We start from the raw sequence: 20,646 nt of genomic DNA on the forward strand, positions 1-20,646 counted from the left end.
TCTGCTGGATATAAAAGCACTGGAAGAAATAGGTTGGAAAGACAAGGAGAAAGGGAATGAAAAGGTCGGAATGCGATCAAAGCTTTGAAATAGCTGATTTCTAAGAAGGTGGCGGCATTAGTGCTGCTGGTGATGGAGAAAAGCAGATATTCACTTTTATTCTTAAAAAGAATGCCCTATCCCCCATTACTATTGAACGAGTGCTTCTTGGAAAATAGACTCAAGTGTCCTCTTGTTCTTGATCTTTTCATGAGTGGCCTGACATGATGGTCCCCACAGTCAAAAGGCTTGCTGACACTTGGTGCCTGGATTGTTGTGAGAAGGAATGGCCATTTGCACAAGAAACTAAAGAACTGTCACCGTCACTCCACCATACCCCATAAACAGTCTTCTACACTTCTTACTGAATTCCAGGAGCAGCACCACATGTGCATGAAAATAAGGTGCCTAATGTGGAAACTACAACAGTTTCCTGCTAAATAGATGATGCAACATTTTATAGACAGTTCTAAGACATCCAGCCTCCCTTTGACATTTCATTTGCCATTTCTTTACCATTAATATCCTGGTTAGGGTCAGTGTAACCATTGACTAGAAACTCAACTGGATCAGTCCCATACATACAACTGGTATAGATCAGCGGCTGGTAATTCTGCAGCAAGTGTCTCACTTCCTGTCTCCCCAAAGCCTCATCAGCACCTACAAGGCATGAACCAGAGATGTGATAGAATACTCTCCATGTAGCCTGGGTTTAACTAAAACCATCTGCCATGAAACTTGACACCATCCAGCACAATGCAATGATTTGATTAGCAGCCCATCCACCAACATTAATACTACTTCCATCAACCACTGGTATATCATGGCTGCAGTACCCACAGTATGTGCTACAGCAATTCGCTGATGCTTGTTAAACAACAATGTCTCTCAAACCTACAGCGTCCACACCTTAGACGGAAAAGGGCAACAGGTGGCTGGAAATACTATCAGCTCCAACTTCCCTTCTGTGTCACGCAACATCCAACTATTTATTCATTGTTGCTTGTTTAAAATCCTGGAACTCCCAACCTAACAGCACTGTGGGAGTAGTTTTGCCACTTTCTCAAAGCAATCGGGTATAAACGCTGGGGTTGCATCCTGAGAGTGAATAATTTAGAACTTCTAAAGGATTTGGACAAATTGGTGGAATGGGCAGACAGATGAGGCTCAGTGCAGTGCTACAAAGAACATGGAGAGAAAAAAAAGGCGCAACTCTAAAGGGGGTACAGGAGCAAAAGGAATGTGGGTGTATAAGCCATTGAAGATGCCAGGTCAGGTTGAGAGAACAGTTAATAAAGCATACAGTAGCCAAGGCTTAATAGGGACATTCGTCCAACGCCGGCATCTCCACATTATAGGGACATAGATGACAAGAGCAAGGAGGTTATGTTGGAATTGTCTCGGACACCAGTTTGGCCTCAGCTGGAGTACTGTGGCCTGTTCTGAGTACTTCACTTTTGGAGAGTAGCTGAGGCATTAGAGAGAGTGAAGAAAAGATTAATGATAATGGTTCCAGGGATGAGGAACTTCAGTTATGAAGATAGACTGGAGAAGATAGGACTGTGTTCTTTAGAGGAGATTTGATTAAGGCATTCAAAGTCATGAGGGGTCTGGACAGAGTAGATAGGGAGAAAATATTCCCACTCATGAAAATATCAAGAACAAGAGGACACGATTTAAAGTAATTTGCAAAAGAAACAGAAGCGATATTGGGTAGGGGCTGTGCTTGCATGGGGGAAATTCTCCGGATAGAAAACTGTTCCCCTCCCCAGTTATTAAAATGAGATTTAGTACAGGGTGAGCATCTTTGGGGTCCCTACTTCACTATGCTGCTGGCAGTAGAACAGGTATCCCTTAATATTTAGGTCCCAAGTCTTTCAGGCAATAATCTAATCAATTTAATAGTGACAGGGAGCCAATGTTGATCTATGAGCAATGGGGTGGTCAGTGAATGGGATGGTGTAAGTTAGCAGACAGCTAGTCGAGTTTTGGATGAACCCAAGCTTCTGAAGAGTGGAAGAGGGTGAACTGCCAGGAGAACATTGGAATTGTTAAATCTGGAAGTGATAAAAGCACGGATGAGGCATGTATGAAGACAGGGAAGGCAGTCTTTGTGATAGGTAGCATATGAGGTTGAAAGCTCAGCTCAGGGTCAAAATGCCTCTTCAGCAACAGAGGCTGCAAATAGTCTGCTTCAATCTGAGACACTGGTCAGGAGGGGGGTTGGAATTGGTGGCTAAGGAATAGAGTTTCTGGCTGGGGTGAAAGATAATATTTTTCTCTTTTCCCCAAAATTTTACTGGAGGAAACTTTAGCTCATCCTAGCCTGGGCATCAGACAACACAGAGACAGTGGAGGAGTTAAGAGAGGTGGTGATGAGGTAAACATGTGTGGTGAGAGCACAGTTGGCACTTTGTCATGTCTTCAGATGCCATTGCCAAGGAGCAGCATGTGGAAAAATAAGAGGGTCAAGGATAGATACTTATGGGACATCAGAGGTGGGGATTGGAAGATAAGGCATGGATAGGCACAAGGGGAACCATGCCACGACAGCTGGACAAAGGAGGAGAGGCAATGGAGGATAATGTGGACAAGGAGAGATCAGGAAGGATGAGGACAGATTGTGCACTCATCACAGTCACATTGAATGTAATTTGTGAATTTGATATTAGTGTCAGTGTTGTAGAATGGGTGAAAACCTGATTGGAGAGGTTCAAAAATGGAGTTGCAGTAAAGATTTGGGAGGTGACAACCCAAAGACATTTCAAGAAATTAAATAATTCCCCATCTCCAGGTGTAAAACAACAATAAAATAACAAAGATAGCCTCTAATGATTAGAGCCCTCATCAATCAAATGCATCACATCAAAGTCCATTATTGTCAGAATGAAGCTAAGAGATTTATAACCAGCAACCAGTCCTATTGATTCAGATCCAGCATATAACCACTTTTGGGCATGAACTACTCTACATACAATGCATCTGAACCTTTTGTTTTGATTTCAATCACTTACAAGTTTTCTTATTATTAAGTTACATGTGAAGCATATGAAATCTTCAATTAGATCCCTGCCTGTAAAATAGACGATGTCCTGATGTGAATATGTAACCCTCTTTATATAAACAAAGCTCTAAACCATGCAGCACATATCAAAATTTAATATATTTGTTTTAGATCAAGTCTCAATAGCGAAGAGTTCTGATATTATGCATAGAATTTAATAGTGAAAGGGTAATGTTAATAGGGTCTGCTGCATGGTCTGGGAACCTCTGACCTGCTGATCCTCAACATGCAGGTTTCATGTACTGTAATGCAGACCCTATGGAACATATTTAAGAGTTGTGTGAGTATTACATTGTTGACAAGTCACAGTAAATGATGATGGAATATTTATAGTCAGAGATGACTTGTATTTTACCGTTAAGTATTGACCATCTGGCACACACATCACCATTTCAAAGGCTACTTTTTTCCTGTTTCCCTCCTGAATCCCTCTAATCTTCACCTCTGCATTCTGAATTCCACTTCCTCCTCCTAGCCTCGGTTTAGCAGACATTACACTGGCTGTTTAAAGTAGGTGAGTGTGGATTCCAGGGATGTGAAATATTGAAAAATCCCGTCAAAACTTCCATTGAAATTCAGGCTTCTTTGTTATGGAGAATAACAAACCTTGAAGGAATCTAAGGGTCTGAGATACAACATTTAAAACACGTTTAAGCAGATATGTTGTAGGTATCAGTATTTCCCATTTAAACAATGATTATATCTAGTTACAGCTGCTATTACCATATATCATGGTGTGTAAGTCAATCTGGCATTTAAAACAATCCCATTTTTTGGCAGGAACAATCATGTTTACGCGTATACTCAGCATATAAGTCATATAACCACCCCCCCTTCAGCTATGAAATGCTGTACTCGCTTTCTTGGCCGGGGGCTCAATTTTTCACCCCAAATATGCTTATTTTACTTATACTGTATGTCAGTGCAGGGGATCAAGCAGGTGATGTGGGCTGTGTTGCAAAGAAGATATGCAGGAGTTTATGGTCAGACTGTGCAGGGGCACACTGTGCCTGGCATGGCGAGTGATGAACAGAAATGGGTCCGCCAGCAAAAAGATTTAAGTATGAAGCTGCTTTCAAGCAAAAAGTCGTGACATTCGCTAACTCCTCAATGTTGGTGAAAAATTGGTGTGAGAATGGAAAAGGAATTCTCCCTGAAGAAGATGCCCAGAACCAAATGCACCATCAGAAGAGGGAGCCACCACATGCCTGACCTTAAGCATGTATTGGAATGCATCCTTGAAAATTGTCAGTGGTTATATCATTACTAGAAATGCAAGTGTATATATGCAGTTAGGTGGGCCAAATCAAACCCCTGAGTCAAGCAAAGATTTTAGACCAACAGTTAGTCGGTGTATAGAGTCATAGAGATATACAGCGGGGAAACAGCCCTTCAGCCCAACTCGTCCATGCTGACCAGGTTTCCTAAACTGAACTGGTTCCATTTACCTGCATTTGGTCCATCTCCCTCAAAACCTTTCCTATCCGTGTATCTGTCCAAAAGTCTTTTAAATAGCTACTTTATGGAACAAAAGAGCCTAGTGTTGCAACAGAAGATCAAGATCTTGCAGAGAACTCTTAAGAGATCTAGAGGCCAAAATTGCCAGTTTCCAGCATTTCATTATCAAACAATGGCAAAAGTATGAGTACCCATTAAGTCACATTGGCAAGATGGATGAAGCCCCCATCAATTTTGATACGCCCAGCAGCAAAACTACAGAGTATAAAGGTTCAAAAACAGTTCTAGTAAAAATGACAGGACATGAGAAGATGAGATTCACAGTGGTACCAGGCAGCCTGACTGACGGAACAAAATTAAAGCCTATAATGGATGAGGACTGGGTGAAGTTATGGATTAATTACGGTGAAGTGTGAAATAGGTGTCCTAGTGGTCTACTTAAAAATCACAGCTTATTTGTGTGGGCCATGTTCAGATCAAAAGGCGCCCAAGAGAAATGCCAACCATTTTAAGGTTATACAAATGGGTCTAACGTCTGTAGTTCATTCTTTGGATGAGTGCCTCATCAAATCATTCAAGGATCATGTTCATGGTGAAGGCAATACATGAATGGACGATGGAAATAAAATCCTCGCAGGAGTGGGAATATGTGTGCTCCTCCGCTTGATGTGTTGTGAAGTTTCATTTGCAGATAAAGTGTCATCAGATTGTTCAGAAAATGTGGAATATCTAATTCAACGGATGGAGAGAAGATAATTTGTTGGGGCGGGAAGATTCTGACAGTAAAAGCAGCAAATCTCCCAGAATGGGATCTTTACGATGAAGCCATAGCCAAAGTGACTCAGAATGAATTTGATGAACACTTTGCATCGCACGATGAAGACAATGAATTTGATGCTTTTGAAATGCTTTGATTGTGGTTAAAGGTATCTTAGTACAATTAATTCATTCCACAAACCATGCCACATTCATTTAATATGAATTACCCGTGTTTTTTTTTTCACATTTCAAAATGGTGACCACCCACACCCACGATTCATTCACATTGTATACTCTGCATATAAGTCAACCTACACTTTCTGGAAGGATATTTGGAGGTTTGAAAGGTTGATTTATACACCACGGTCTATGGTAAGTTGAATTCATTACCAGCTAGTTCAGACTAAAGAATGTTTATTTCTAAAGAACCTTTCGTAACCTCAGGACATCCCAAAGTGCTTTATAGTCAATTGAGTACTATAGCCATGTCATTGTTAGGCAATGTGTCATCCAACTTGTGTACCGCAAGGTCTCATAAACAGTGCTGATACAATGACCAGATCATTTCTTCTTAGTAAAGTAGGTTAGATTCAGCGATCGAGAGACCCGTTTTACCAGGACAGTCTTCTGTAGGCCTTTCTCACTACCTGAATGCCTCATTCCCACCAACAAGTAATAAATGGTGCCCTAGCCTAGGCCTCAATTGACAATGTAGGTCAGAGCTTTGTGGGCAGGCAAAATGCTTAAGCTGTTTTTTTAAATCAATTATGTCAAAAATCATCAGATGATTGAAATTGTTAGCGGTTCTAAAATGGCAAATGACAATTAATTCTTGGATTAATCAAAGCAACTACCTTGACTATTTATACTGACTTAATTTTCATTGAATCTGCTGAGGTATAAGAGAAAAGTTTTTAAAAGGTACAATATTTCACATATACAGTTAATAAAAATACTGTTAAATGGTGCTGAAGCATTTGGTTTCCTTATCATTATAAACATATTTTGATAAAGTGGTTTGGAATTGAAAACATTCATGGCATAAAAATGCATTTTTCTTTTCTGGTAGAAATTCATACATGAAACTGATCCTGGTACCATCCTGATTGTACATCATCAGAGTAACATTAAAGTTTCTCCAATCTCCTGACGTCTCCTGTTTGACTGCTGGATATTTGTGAACTTTGAGTGTTGCTATGTCTCACACCATCCCAGCACAGCCTCAGAGTAAAGGGACAACCCTTTAGAACTGAGATGAGGAAGAATTTCTTCAGCCAGATGTGGTGAATATATGGAATTCATTGCCACAGAAGGATGTGGAGGCCAGGTCATTGAGTGAATTTAAGACCGAGATAGATAGGTTCTTGATTGGTAAGGGGATCAAAGGTTGAAGTCTGCAGTTGAAAATCCAAACACAATCTTCAATAAGTTTCACAAAAGCACTTCTGATGATGCCCAGCTTTGTGTCCATCTTGGATTTGTGCGAGACCCCTGCTGTTCATTGTGCTGCACCATTAAAGGGTGCAGAACATCTCATTGACTCCCACTACATGAATCTATTGTTCTAGTTACGCTTGTATATTGAGATGAGCAAAAGTTCAAGTATCCCTTAAACATTAAGGCATTGATTTCAACTCAGATCAGAGGTACCACACGTTACATTAGTTATATTCATTTATGGGATGTGGGCGTCGCTGGCTGGGCCAGTATTTATTGCCCAACCCTAATTGCCCTTGAACTGAATGGCTTACTAGGCCATTTCAGAGTCAACTACATCGCTGTGGATCTGGAGTTACATGTAGGCAAGGATGACCAGATTTCCTTCCTTAAATGACATTAGTGAATCAGATTGGTTTTAACTACAATCGAAAATGGTTTCACTATTAGACTTTTAATTCCAGATTTTTATTGAATTCAAATTTCACCACCTGTCTCTGATTGCTAGTAAGAAGCCTAACAACACCAGGTTAAAGTCCAACAGGTTTATTTGGTAGCAAAAGCCACTAGCTTTCGGAACAGGCTGTTCCTTCGTCAGATGGGTGGGAGTTCTGATCACAAACAGGGCACAAAGACACAAACTCAATTTACATGAATAATGATTGGAATGTGAGTCTTTACAGCTAATCAAGTCTTACAATCAAGTCTTTACAGCTAATCAAGTCAATAACCGGGATATTGGGTTCATGTCTCACTATCTGTAACCTCCACAACTTGCCTGGATGTGCAAAATCTCACTCGCTGTCCTGTCTGGAGACAATACACATCTCTTTAACCTGTGCTTAATGCTCCCTCCACTCACATTGTCTGTACCTTTAAGACTTGATTCGCTGTAAAGACTCACATTCCAATCATTATTCATGTAAATTGAGTTTGTGTCTTTGTGCCCTGTTTGTGATCAGAACTCCCACCCACCTGACGAAGGAACAGCCTGTTGGCTTTTGCTACCAAATAAACCTGTTGGACTTTAACCTGGTGTTGTTAGACTTTTTACTGTCTTTACCCCAGTCCAACGCCGGCATCTCCACATCTGAATTACTAGTCCAGTGTCAGTACCACTATGCTACTGCCTCCCCTATCGGTTGTTCGCAGAGTTCTTGCATTTGCACCCGATAATTCAGCCTGTCAATAAAGTTTTGTAACAGACAGGGCTTGTTCGATACGTTGTGGTTTGGTGTCTCCTTTCGAGCTGTTTCTATTCCTCTTCCACTTATTTTCACTCAGATGATGCCTCCCAGACAGTATCCATTCCAAGTCTGGCTGCTGTGCGGAGGGAGAAACAGTGTTAACATTTTGAGTCAAACATGTCTCTTCTCCAGGAGAGCTTTTCCATCCTCTCTGTTTTTATTTCAGGTTTCCAGCATCCGCAGTATTTTGCTTTTGAATATCTATTACAATTGATTTCTATTAATTCCCATCACATTCCTGAATGTATCAATTGATTGCCCTTTTTGGTTTATCACCCAGTTTTCAAACTGTTTTTGGGTTGTTTGTCAGTTCCAGCAGTGGCTCCAACTGAAATGTCAGCTGCTCTTGGGAAGTGTCACCTCAGTCTCATTGCTGATCACAATGCAATCTGTCAGTCCCTTTGTATGCGTGTGTTTGTGCTGAGGATTCCACAGATTCAGCAATGCATTAAGCTGAACATTATGCTGTATCCTGCCACCAAATGCACTGACATATATGCAAAAAATCCAACTTTACTGGTCAAAGTAATGAGATAAAGTCCATGTAATAGCCTCGATCACAAGACATCCAACACGTGTTGATAAATACGCCAACATTTAAAAAAATCTAATTAGAAAATTAACATTTAATGTTCCCTGCTGAATAAATTGGGCTCATAACTTGTGGATGTAATGTGATGGTTATCGGTATTTATAGAATGTATTGGATGCTTAACAACTTATAGGAGGTTTTTGGCTGACAGAACCATTGAGAAAGATGGGGAAAGAGTAAATTTTACAATATGCACAAAATGTTAACAGTAAGGCTTTTGAAATTAAAGAAGGGTAAGTGAGCATCTTAAAAACAACTCTGAGTAGGATTGTAGACCATAAAACCATAAAATATAGGAGCAGAATTAGACCATTCAGCCCATCGAGTCTGCTCCACCATTCAATCATGGCTGATCTGTTTCTCAAGCCCATTCTCCCACTTTTTCCCCGTAACCTTTGATCCCCTTACCAATCAAGAACTTATCTATCTCTGTCTTAAATATACTTAATGACCTGGCTTCCACATCCTTCTGCAGCAATGAATTCCACAGATTCACTACCCTCTGGCTGAAGAAATTCCTCTTCATCTCAGTTCTAAAGGGTCGTCCCTTTACCCTGAGGCTCTGCTCTTGGGTCCTAGTCTCTCCTGCTCTGAGGACTCTGGTCTGTACTCAATGGAATTTAGAAGGATGGTGGGGTGGGGAGGGAGGGGGGGGGAGCGGGGGGATTTCATTGAAACTTACAGAACACAGAAAGGCCTGCATAGAGTGGACGTGGAGAAGGTGTTTCCCTTAGTAAGAGAGACTAGGATCTGAGAGCACAGCCTCAGAGTAAAGGGATGATCGTTTAGAACCAAGATGAAGAGGAATTTCTTCAGCTAGAGAGTGATGAATCTGTGGAATTCATTACCACAGAAGGCTGTGGAGGCCATGTCATTGAGTGTATTTAAGACAGAGATGGATAGGTTCTTGATTGGTCAGGGGATCAAAGATTATGCGGAAAAGACAGAAGAATGGGGTTGAGAAACATATCAGCCATAATTGAATGGTGGAGTAGACGTGATGGGCCGAATGGCCTAATTCTGCTCCTATATCTTATGGTCTTAAGTTTGGACAGTGAGGAGGCTCTACAACAATATTCCTGCTAAGTTGTGCATCTCTGCAACATCCTGTGAGGACCCATCCTGTCCTTGTTCTGTGATAAATAATGTGTTTGCACGGAGGTGTAAAATAAGGGGACAGCGCTCTGAAGAAAGCAGGTCTGGCACAATATCTAAATTTTAAAGGAAACATTGATCCACTGGACAAAATGGCGCAGGACTCGACACACTTTGGTACTCACACTCTGAGGAACCGGTGTGGGAAGTGGGGCAATGCCAGACTGGTGAGTAGGGGGAGACACTTCTAAAGATATGGTTGATACATATTAGGGTGAGGTTGATGGAGCTGGACTTTGCTTTACCTGTCGTTGATGGCAATGTTCTATTCCATAGCAAAATGTCCCTCGCCTTGCTAAGCTCAAAATTAATTTAAAAAATGAGAAGACATGCGGTGCTCCTGTTAGGATTAAGGGGTTTTCAGGACTGCAGTAACTTAGCAGAGAGAAAAATGTAGGAACAAAAATAATGGAAGCCTTTGTACAATGTGAATAAAGCTTCTCAGCTATGTGCAGTGTGACTTCTAAAGCCCTATCACAATCCGCTTTAATTCACTCTCAGGCCACTTATTAAGGCAACACAATCACGGGCAGACACTGCTTCCTTTGACAGCAGGGGTAGTTGTGTCTGAAAAAGACCAAAAACCAACATTACCAAGTTGGCTTTTGTCCAGTGTAGATACGGTGGAACAGATCCTGCAACTGAATAGATGTCAGTCGAGGTAGTGCAGAGGGATGTCCACCATGTGGATATTCTGGGTATATGCGCAGCAAGTAAACAGCAAACCACCCATTTATCACAAAGAAAACCAACATAGTGCATTCTGCTACAGGAGGTTAAGTGACACAGTTAGATGTAAGAGACCTATGAGTGTAATGCACTCTAATGCATGGGCAGCAGGTGGTGATATAATAAAACATGGCAGCTGACCAGCTTTGCTATGTCTACTCTGTTAGCATCACTCAGTGTGTAACAAATGTTGTGACGAGACTGGGTTGAAAGTCCACGAATATTGTCAATGAACGTCAGCAGGGTGAACAAGATCAGCCAGTTCCTGGTGATCCGTCCACAGGTTCACTACGCTTTCAGTGAAGGCGTTTCTCCTAATCTCAGTCCTAAATGGCCTAACCCATATCTTAAGACTGTGACCCCCTTGTTCTAGACACTTCCAGCCAGAGCAAACAACACCCCTGTATCGAGTCTGTGCAGCCTTGTCGGAATTTTATACGTTTCAATCAGATCCCTTCTTATTCTTCCAAATTCCAGTGAATACAGGCCCAGTGAACCCAATCCCTCCTCGTACAACAATCCTGCCATCTCAGGAATCAGTCTGCACTCCCTCTATGTCAAGTATATCCTTTCTAAGATAAGGAGATCCAAACTGCCCACAATACTCCAGGTGTGGTCTCACAAAAGCTCTGCACAGCTGCAATAAGACATCTTTGCTCCTGTATCCAAGTCCTCTTGTAATGAAGGCCAAAATACCATTTGCCTTCCGACCTGCTTGCTGTGCCTGCATTTTTGCTTTCAGTGACTGGTGTGCTAGCTCATCCTTCGTACATCAACATTTCCCAATCTATCACCATTGTCATTCTGTTTCTTTGTCCAAAGTAGATAACTTCATATTTATCACACTATATTGCATCTACCTTGTAATTGCCCACTCACTCAACTTGTCTAAGTCACCTTGAAGCCTCTTAACATCCTCCTCACCACTCACATTCCCACCAAAATTTGTGCTGTCAGCAAACTTGGAAATATTACTTTTGGTTCCCTCATCCAAATCATTGATGTATATTGTGAATAGTTGGGACCCAAGCACTGATCCATGCAGGACCCCACTAATCACTGCCTGAAAAAGACCCATTTATTCCTACTCTCTGTTTCCCAACCAATCATCAATCCATACCAATATATTACCTCCAAACCCATGTGCTTTAATTTTGCACACTAACCTCTTATGTGGGACTTTATCAAAAGCTTTCTGAAAATCCACAAAGGAGAAAAAGGATCGATCTTGGCTTCCAGCAATCAGCCAAGGCCGGCAGAACAGGAACAGGAGCTGGAGGGACATCCACACAAAATCAGAACAGTTTCAATCACCCTTTGGGATGGTTTTGTGTTTCTCCAGTTGTCTGGGTGTTTTGTCATGAGTGCTTGTCTTGAGTCTTGCCTGTCTTACATCCACAATATATATGTCCGATACTCTACCTGTGTTATGGACAGCCGCAGTGAAGTATATACTGTGGCACTGTCGAACTTGAAAACAGGACAATTATGATTGCACCCACAGGCTACCTCGGAAGGTTCAGAGAAGACTTGTGAAACATTCAGCTCGTACATTAAAAGAATGAACACATTTTTCAGGACTAGTAACATTTTGGAACTTGAAGGTGGAAGCAAAGATGCAGAATAAGAAAATTCTTGAACAAAATAAAGCAATTTTGCATTGGAAATTGGCTTTCTATCTACGTTGCAACATTTGCACTGTGCACTATGACATTCATTTGTGTGGGTGAAAGAATCTAATCAAAGTTAGCAAACACACAAAATCTTACATTTAAGCTAATGTGTAAGATTGCTTCTTCCATGGAGATAGCATCAAAGAATGTTCGGGCATTTTATCCTACACGAGTGACCAGTTCAGCTTCTGGTCCATATTCAGAAGGCTTCTGCAAGCCTAAAGCGGGGAGACCCAGTCAGAAGAGTGCTGGTGACAGCAGTTAAGTGACTTGTTATCACTGCAATGGCAACTATGTGGCATGGGCATGTCAGTAGAGAAATGCTTTGAATGCCAAAAGAAAGGCCAGATTACAACCGCTAGTAACAGATCATAAATGCCTAGCAGCTACTTTAGGACCAAAGTCTTTGCAATGCCCACCATGGTATGGTGCAGCAGGGGACTATATGGCTCATGGTCCATTAATATCGCAGTTTGTAAGAAAATGCTATTGATGAAGCATTGGTGCGTTTGCCACAAGAGGACTTAGATGTAGGTTTTGAAGGTGCAATCTTCATGCTAGGGATAGGAAATGCCTTTCCAAACACTGCAACTGAAATTGCAGCTGAAACTCAAAGACTCAATGTTGAGAAGTGTCTACAGAGTGATTGGCTGGGCAGTTAGATCGGTGTACAGATGAGAAACCGAAACCATTCCACAATTGGTGGAATGAGTTATCATGTGATCAGGACAGTATCAAGTGGGGTCACAGATAGTGTAGCACCTAGTTTTTTGAGAGATAGGATTCTGGCAGAACTCCACACCGAACACACAATAACTGTTGATGAGAAATCTAGAGCAGGAGAATTTGTTTATTGGTTTGGTCCAGAAAGTGACCTAGAATCATTGGTAAGCAAATGTACTACTGTCTGCCAAAACTGGAGAAAGAAATCACCAGAAACACCTTTGCAGTCGTGGTCGAACTCGACCATTTCAAAGAGTTCATATAGACTTTTGTGAAAAGGAAAATGGCAGTTTCTCGGTACTCAAGAAAAGTTACTCCAGTGGGTCGAAGGGTGGGATTTTCTGGCCCCACCCAGTGCTGGGACTGTCCAGTCTCACCAGGCTTTTGCCTGGTGCACCACATCCCTATGACGGATCCCGTCACAGCCGGGCTGGAAAATCCCAACTGAAGCAAAGTACAAGTGTCAAAAACACAAATACTAAATTTTCAGATGACGGGATACAGCCCATTTTCACTTATCATGGATTACCAGAGGAGCTTGTCTCAGTTCCGAAATGTCATGAAAGGATAGCAAGCCCACACTCCTTCCCACCAAACTTCAAGCTGAGCAGCTGTAAGATCCATTAGGATAGCAAAAGAAGCACCCAAAAACAAATGCTGCATTCGAGATCCAATTCCCCACAACACAGGGAAATTTAGCTGCCTGCGGATGTGGCCTGTCTGTCAGCAGTTCTTTGAGGTCTGATTACTCTCAATGCAACAACTGAAGCACAGGGCTGTTAGTAAAGGCTCATTCTAAGGCTGAGAATAAGGAAGATTTCATTGGAAGTACTTAATCCCTGAAAAGATTCAGGTGAAATTTTATGAAAAAAATCTAAGCTCTGAATGAGTGAGAAAACAGGAGAGTTTCATACTCTTTGTCTGGGCAAGTTAAAAAAAAAACAATCTAATGGCACTTAGTCAAAAGAAAGTCCCCGGACGCGATTCTTGCCAGTCGGGGGCAGGGCAGAGCCTAATGTTGCCGGTGAAGCCGGCTGCTGAGTTTGAGGGGCACCATTGCACAGGTGCCCCGATCTCCCAGTGCACTGGGGATATCCTGTCACAACCCCCACTCCATGGACATCGGGACCCACTGCCAATCGAACCCTGTGCCGGTCTCCCCATCCCCCTGGACATCACCCCACCCTGGCCAATCGCCGCTGTTGCAGAGGTCCCCCCACCCCCCGATTGCCACCCTGGACATTGCCTCCTCCCACCCCTCAATCATTGGCTCAGACATTGCCCCCCAACCTCTGATTGCCGATCCAAGACATTGCCCCCTGTTTCCCCCCCAGAGCTCCCCTTCCCTCTCCCGCTACAGAGCTCCCCCACCCCCTGCTACAGAGCTCCCCTCCACCCGCTGCTACCGAGCTCCCCTCCACCCGCTGCTACCGAGCTCCCCTCCACCCGCTGCTACCGAGCTCTCCCCCACCCCTTGCTACAGAGCTCCCCCGTCATGGCTCCACTGCTTCTCAGGCCCCACCCCCTCAGGCCCTGCCCCCTTCACACTGCCTCTGGCACTGCCAAGGTGCCCTGTGGGCAGTGCCAAGGTGTCCATTGGAAAGTGCCAGGGTGACAGGTGGGCACCCCCTGGCTGGCACTGCCCAAGGGGTACTGCCCGGCTCGACCCTCAACCAAACAGGGGGCTTCTGCGGCCTTTGGTCCCACCAGTGAGGCCATCACGCTTGGTCCCCGTTGGTGGTGACCAGCTGTGATCCTTGTCGGTGAAGATCCCCCTCAGCACCTGGGACTCACCATGTCATGAATATTGAAATAGGCTTCGCTGGCAAATCAGTGCCGGTAACATTGCGAGAGGCGAGAAATAGGGCGGGATCTTGATGTTTCATCTCTCGCCCGATCTTACTGGCTCATCACACTGATTAACCTGCAGGAGAAGCCAATAAGATTGTCCCCGACATTTCACTGAACAATTCCATTGGAGATCTATTTTGTAAGAGTTATCTAGACCACATGTATCCCACTGTAAGATGTTTCTCGTACATTCTGCAAATGATGGCAGCATATAACCTAGCTATGTGTATAAAGGCCGATATAAAGCTCTTACTACAAGGGAACAATAATGTTCTGCTGACCAGAGTTCATATTTGTTTACTTCCAATCAACACAGATCCTGATAGATTAATTGATTCAGTCAGCTGCTGTTGTGGGTTCAGTGAGTTGTAAATTAATGTCGGTTGGAAAGTAGTGACGTTGAGTTAGCTGGTCTTGGGCAGAGTGGTATGGTAGGGCAGTTAACATTGGTTTATGAGCCCCAAGGTTCCTGTTCCTGGTCACTATCCAGTTATCCCCTGCTGCAAAGTGCATGAGTGTGGGAATCAGGTCAGGAGAGGAACAAGCTTGGTTGTGCTGACCTCCATTTTGATTAGATATCCTGCAAACACTCAGTGCCCAGGCACAAACCTGAGAAGCAGCTCTTTTATGTGAGAATGGACAAAACCATGGAGCCATATTACGAGGTTAGCGGAGTGAGAGGGATAGAACCAATTCAATTGAAATTCACAATTTGAGTTAGAATCCCTACAGTGCAGAAGGAGGCCAGTCAGCCCATCGAGTCTGCACCAACCACAATCCCACCCAGGCCCTATTCCTGTAACCCCACTTATTTACCCTGCTAATCCCCCTGACACGAGGGTTAATTTAGAATGGCTAATCAACCTAACCCACACATCTTTGGAGTGTGGGAAGAAATCGGAGCATCCAGAGGAAACGCAGACACAGGGAGAATGTGCAAACTCCACACAGCCAGTGACCCAAGGCCGGAATTGAACCCGGGTCCATGGTGCTGTGAGGCAGCAGTGTGAACCACTGGGCCACCGTGCCACCCTAAAAACTGAGAACAAAAGAATAAATGCATCTGGTCTTGGAGGATCTGCAGAGTGACTATTGCTCTGACAGGGAGTTCCATTCACACTAAAACTCAATCCTTATTTATTCTACAATCTTAACTACTCTAAAATTAAAAATAGCAACAATAAAGGAATTGAAATGACCCCTTGTGGCCGGCATTAGGGCGGCACGATGGCACAGTGGTTGGCACTGCTGCCTCACAGCTAACGGGACCCGGGTTCAATTCCGGCCTTGGGTGACTGTGCCGAGTTTGCACATTATCCCTGTGTCTGCGTGTGTTTCCTCCGGGTGCTCCGGTTTCCTCCCACAGTCCAAAAGTGTTCAAGTTAGGTGGGCTGGCCATGTTAAATTGTTCTTAGTGTCCCAATATGTGTAGATTAGATGGATTAACCATGGGAAGTGTGTGGGGTTACAGGGATTGTGTGTGGTAGAGGGGTTGGTAAGATACTCAGTTGGAGAGTCGGTGCAGACTTGATGGGCTTATCATAGAATAGAATCCTACAGTGCAGAAAGAGGCCATTCGGCCCATCGAGTCTGCACCGACCACAATCCCACCCAGGCCCTACCCCCATATCCCTACATATTTTTATCCACTAATCCCTCTAACCTACACATCTCAGGAAACTAAGGGGCAATTTTATCATGGCCAATCAACCTAACCCGCTCATCTTTGGACTGTGGGTGGAAACCGGAGCACCCGGAGAAAACCCACGCAGACACGAGGAGAATGTGCAAACTCCACACAGACAGTGACCCGAGCCGGGAATCGAACCCAGGTCCCTGGAGCTGTGAAGCAGCAGTGCTAACCACTGTGCTACCGTGCTGCCCCAAAGGCTGAAGGATCTCTTCTGCACTGTAGGGATTCTATGATTCTATTCTATGATTAATCAGGTGAGATATCCTCTTTTTCACATAAAAATTGCCTTCAAAGATAAACACTTAGATTAAAAGGGTCCCATTTTGGGAATCATAGAATCATAGAATTCCTACAGTGCAGAAGGAGGCCATTCAGCCCATCGAGTCTGCACCGACCACAATCCCTCCCACGTCCTATCCCTGTAATCCCTCATATTTAGCCTGCTAATCCCCCTGATGCTAGGGTTAATTTATCATGGCCAATCAACCTAACCCGCACATCTTTGGACTGTGGGGAGAAACCGGAGCACCCGGAGTTGTGGGAATGCAGAGTAATCCCAGTATTATATCAAGAGGAAATTTATCATTCAGGTTCCGTGGCAGACAAGCGCTGACAACTTCAAAGATCTCTAGTTGATTTATTAACCATGCAGGGCAAGCTGGCCTCTGCATTTGACTTCCATTTATGCTGGTATGTAAAGTCTAGCCTGATGTTTTGTATATACCGGAGAGCAGTGTGGTGTTTCATTCATGGTGTGAATTTTATAGCCAGACTCAGCCCTCTTGGAGGGTAACATCAGGCAGGGATCCTTCCACATCTGATCATCCTCCTGTCATTGGTACTGACTGTGGTGCACTCTAAGGTCAAATGTCCTGCTGATACCCACTGCCTAGATACACACAGCGAGAGTGGAGAATGAGAGGAGTCCTCTTGAGCCGGGTGCCTTTGGGACTGTATCCCAGGCTGAGAGGAGGGGAGAAAACTGGGCAATGAGCAACTCTCTGTTCCTTCCCTCTGCTTTAATGCAGATTTGCCAGCCCTGCTTGCAGCGTGATTAATAATCCTGGATTAATGCATTCCTCCGCCATCATTGCTCAGAGGAACAAATTTGTGGCAGTGTAAAGATTAAAATTCCATAGCATTCGAGCTGGCCACCCTCGAGTGCAAGCTGCTATTCTTCATGCCAGCTTGAAGTGATATCACCACTGTGCCTGCTCTCATCTGGTCAGCACTCACCACAGTAAGAAGTCTCACAACACCAGATTAAAGTCCAACAGGTTGATTTGGTAGCACAAGCCACAAGCTTTTGGAGCACTGCCCCTTCATCAGGTGAGTGGGGGTTGTGTTCACAAACAGGGCATATATAGACACAAACTCAATTTACAAGATAATGGTTGGAATGCGAGTCTTTGCAGGTAATCAAGTCTCAAAGGTACAGACAATGTGAGTGGAGGGTTAAGCACAGGTTAAAGAGATGTGTATTGTCTCCAGCCAGGATAGTTAGTGAAATTTTGCAAGCCCAGGCAAGTTGTGGGGGTTACAGATAGTGTGACATGAACCCAAGATCCCGGTTGAGGCCATTTTCATGTGTGCGGAATTTGGCTATCAGTTTCTGCTCAGAAATTCTGCGTTGTCGTGTGTCGACATGGATGCCATCATCTCACGTGAGAACACCATCCACCAGGTACACGGTACATACTCTTGCAACTCGGCCAGCATTGTCTACCTGATACGCTGCAGGAAAGGATGTCCCGAGGCATGGTACATTGGGGAGACCATGCAGATGCTACGACAACGGATGAATGAACACCGCTCGACAATCACCAGGCAGGAGTGTTCTCTTCCTGTTGAGGAACACTACAGCAGTCACGGTCATTCAGCCTCTGATCTTCGGGTAAGCGTTCTCCAAGGCGGCCTTCACGACACACTACAATGCAGAATCGCTGAGCACAAACTGATAGCCAAGTTCCGCACACATGAAGACGGCCTCAACCGGGATCTTGGGTTCATGTCACACTATCTGTAACCCCCACAACTTGCCTGGGCTTGCAAAATCTCACTAACTGTCCTGTCTGGAGACAATACACATCTCTTTAACCTGTGCTTAACCCTCCACTCACATTGTCTGCACCTTTAAGATTTGATTACCTGTAAAGACTCGCATTCCAACCATTATCTTGTAAATTGAGTTTGTATCTATATGTGCCCTGTTTGTGAACACAACTCCCACTCACCTGATGAAGGGGCAGTGCTCCGAAAGCTTGTAGCTTGTGGCTTGTGCTACCAAATAAACCTGTTGGACTTTAACCTGATGTTGTGAGACTTCTTACTGTGCCCGCCCCACTCCAACGCCAGCATCTCCACATCACGGCACTCACCACCCAGTGATCAGGGCTACAAGCACTATCTGATTCCTAGCACCAGCCCATTGATTTGACATGATAATTGCTGGGTTACCACCCAGTTACTTACCACACCCCTATTTAATGAATGAGTGGAAACTGCCAGGCAGTGCTAATTATGGAAGGGAATAACAACCACTTTGTCTAAAAAAAGATATTCCCACTGACTGGATGATTGCACCTTCATCCTTTCTGTCTCATTTCCACACTGTTTCAGAAGCTCCACCCCATCCCAAAATCACCTCAAGACTTGATCTAATCCATGGAGACACTGACTTGCTTCCACAGTTTCCAATTCTTGCTACTCCTACTGGTTTAGTAGATAAATGGTGTGCTACTGAATCATAAAGATTAGAAGATCCCTGGGGTCAGTCTCTGGTCCTTACTTAGTTAGTTTAGCTCAGCTTTGCACATGGAAGGGATCTTGCAATTTAATGTGGGGGCCTTGAAGAAGCAGTTGCAGGGGTGGGGGGTATTTGACCTCAGAGTGCATCACAGTCAAACCTGAGTACCAATGACAGGAGGATGATCAGATGTAGGAGGGTCCCTGCCCGATATTATCCCTCCAGGAGAGCTGAGTCTGGCACTTGAGTTATAAAGGAGATGCTGGATAGACTGGGACCTTTTCCCTGGAGTGTAGGAGGCTTAGGGGTGATCTTATTGAGGTCTATAACATAATGAGGGGCATAAATAAGTCAACATCTTTTCCCAAAGGTAGGGGAGTCTAAAACTAGAGGCCATAGATTTAAGGTGAAAAGGGAGAGATACAAGTGTCCAGAGCAGCAATTTTTTAACACAGAGGGTGGTGAGTGTCTGGAACAAGCTGCCAGAGGTAGCAGTAGAGACGGGGACAATTTTGTCTATTAAAAAACATTTAGACAGCTACATGGATAGGATGGGTATAGAGGGATATGGGCCAAACGTGGGCAATTGGGACTAGCTTAGTGGTTTAAAAAAAAGGGCGGCACGGACAGGTTGGGCCGAAGGGCCTGTTCCATGCCATAAACCTCTATGACTCTGACTTTAAAATTCACACCATGAATGAAACATTACACTGCTTTCCAGTATGTACAAAACATCAGGCTAGACTTTACATACCAGCTCTGAAGTGCATTGGGAATCAAGATGCAGAGGCCAGCCTGCCCTGTGTGGTTCTTCATCCAGTAAGTTTTTGAATGGAGAATTACACGGGACATACTGATTTTGGTGCCTGAATCCTTGTCCAGTGCTGAACCCCTGTGCCAGGAACACTTGATTACCCCCAACATTTAATTCTTTTCAACCTGCCATGACCCAGAACTCTGATCCCTGTAAACCCCCAACTAAAGATTCCAGATTGAAACTGATGATATTTTGCCAAGTAACAATGGCCATTTTTATCTGGGTTTTTTTGTCCATTTCAGGGGCGTCACTGGCTAAGCCTGCATTTTCTATTGCCCATCCCTAATTGTGAGAGGGTGCTGGTGAGCTGCCACCAAATGCCAATAATATCTTGTCATCAGGCACAACTCACAATAATAGAGGAGGTAAACTGCACACTTTTGAGGAGGGGGGGGTGGGGGGGCTTTATGACCGGATGTCTCCTGGTTCTGGAATACAGCACTGTATTAAATAGAATCAACAGCAACTGGGAGCACAAAGAAAGATGGAAATTGTGCCCAGTTGGCCTGTGGGTCTTTTCACAGAGAAATGCAGAAAGGAAGAGGGTAAAGGAGGATAACATAATACCGTCTGGCATCACTCACAATCCAAGTGGTGACCACAGCTTGCTGCTTTTAATCATCATAGTTTTAGTGGAAAGTGATGCCTCACATAACTGTCGAC

Source organism: Mustelus asterias, chromosome 9 (assembly GCF_964213995.1).
Source record: "Mustelus asterias chromosome 9, sMusAst1.hap1.1, whole genome shotgun sequence".
Taxonomy (NCBI): domain Eukaryota; kingdom Metazoa; phylum Chordata; class Chondrichthyes; order Carcharhiniformes; family Triakidae; genus Mustelus; species Mustelus asterias.